We start from the raw sequence: 1,721 nt of genomic DNA, 5'->3' as shown, positions 1-1,721 counted from the left end.
GGCTCCTGAAATTTGTTGAGTTAGTTAATTCATCAATCAAATGTGGTCTATAAAATGAAGTCATCACTGTTTGGAGTTATTTCTGTTTTAGAAGAAAGCTCAGATTTCACTATGACTGAAATTCCATTCAGTGTTATTTTAGATTATATTTTGAATATATTTTGGAGTAAATATACATGATATTAATAAATTATGTGATTATATTTTGGAATACCTTTCCTAAATGTTATCATTCTTCTTTTTTTTTTTTTTGAGGAATGAAAAAAAGACCTTGCTATTCCACCCTTTGAGTTACAACTATGATGACAATTGAGAGGGGGGTGAGAATGGAAGCAGGATGAGGAATTAGAAGGGGTTCCATGGCTGCAAGTCTAGTTCACTTATTTATTTATTTATTTTTACTGGAAGGGCTCATGACCAGTTTCATTGAGAAGAAAAGTGACGATGAGGGCTTCTGTCACCACATAGGGATCACAGTTGGCAGAGGGGCGACAGTCTTCAAAGTAACCCTTCCTCTCCTGGCCGATGGTCTGGGGAATGCAGATGCTGGTGCCACAGTTGGCCACACCAGCAGAAAAGTTGTTGATTTGGGAGGTTTCACTGAATCCAGTTAGGCGTTGGGCATTGTCCAGCCCCGCCTGGGATCGGAGGCTCAGATGTGAAACAGGTGTCGCTTGCTCAGTCTCTCAATGGACTCCTCAGTGTACTTCAGACCATTCTCCTCTCGCACGGCCTTGGTGCTGAAGTTGGTGTGGCAGCGGCACCATTCCAGTTCCCAGGAATCGGCTTTGGATCAAAGGTTGCTATCACTCCAGTCTTCACACATTCGATGCAAGATGAAATGGGCTACTCAAAGATGATCTCCCATGTTGATTCCTTCATAGGGTCCTATATGGAATTCCCACTGGGGGGGAATGACCTTGGTCTTTATTCTTGCGGTTTTGATGCTGGCACATAAGCAGGCCTGGTAGTGAGCCTTCACAATATCCTTGCCAGAGGCTTTGTCTGCTCCCACGCCACAGTAGTATGGATCTTGAGGTCCAGGAAATCCATTGGAAGGTCAACCAAAAGGGCGCCCATCTGTGCCCATGAGAGTATATTCCTGCTCCATTTCAAACCAGGGCTGCTGACTGCTCATCATGTCCATTACCTGTTTACAGGTATGCCTTAAGTTGTTCTCTGCTGGCTTTCGGTCATATGTGAAGACTTCATAGAACACCAGCTTATTGGGGTGCTTGCAGAAAGGGTCCTAAAACATGGCAACAGGGATGAGATACATGTCACTGTTGGAGCCTTCAGACTGAAAAGTATCAGAGCCATCAAAATTCCGCTTGGGCAACTCTTCTATACACGCGGCTCACAGTCCAGGGTCCGGACCTTATAGCACAGTCCTTGTCCAGTACCACCAATCCAGATATAGTAGCTTACACTCTATCACTCTGAGGCAGGGACAAGGACACCTACTTGATATCTTTGTTTCAGTGGGAACTTGCCGAGGTGGCCATGGTGGGGATGTGAGAGGGCAGGAGGGGAGCAGGCAGCAGGCAGGCCACAAGAACAAGGTATGGAGAGGAGGGGAGGGGAGGGGAGGGGAGGGGAGGGGAGGGGAGGGGAGGAGAGGAGAGGAGAGGAGAGGAGAGGAGAGGAGAGGAGAGGAGAGGAGAGGAGAGGAGAGGAGAGGAGAGGAGAGGAGAGGAGGCTGGATGTCTCAGGTGCTGTGC

At 47.2% G+C, this 1,721-nt stretch overlaps 1 pseudogene across 1 annotated transcript; it reads right to left on the bottom strand.

The window, feature by feature from the left end:
- Positions 1 to 398: 398 nt before the first annotated feature.
- On the bottom strand, positions 399 to 1,505 carry LOC308490593 (glutamine synthetase-like; annotated as a pseudogene). The gene has a single exon. The product of its transcript is annotated as a glutamine synthetase-like (transcript).
- Positions 1,506 to 1,721: the final 216 nt, after the last annotated feature.

This window comes from Rhinolophus hipposideros (genome assembly GCF_964194185.1).
Source record: "Rhinolophus hipposideros genome assembly, chromosome: 1".
NCBI lineage: Eukaryota > Metazoa > Chordata > Mammalia > Chiroptera > Rhinolophidae > Rhinolophus > Rhinolophus hipposideros.
The sequence above is the reverse complement of the archived record's forward strand: the minus strand, read 5'-3'. Positions and strand labels throughout refer to the sequence as shown.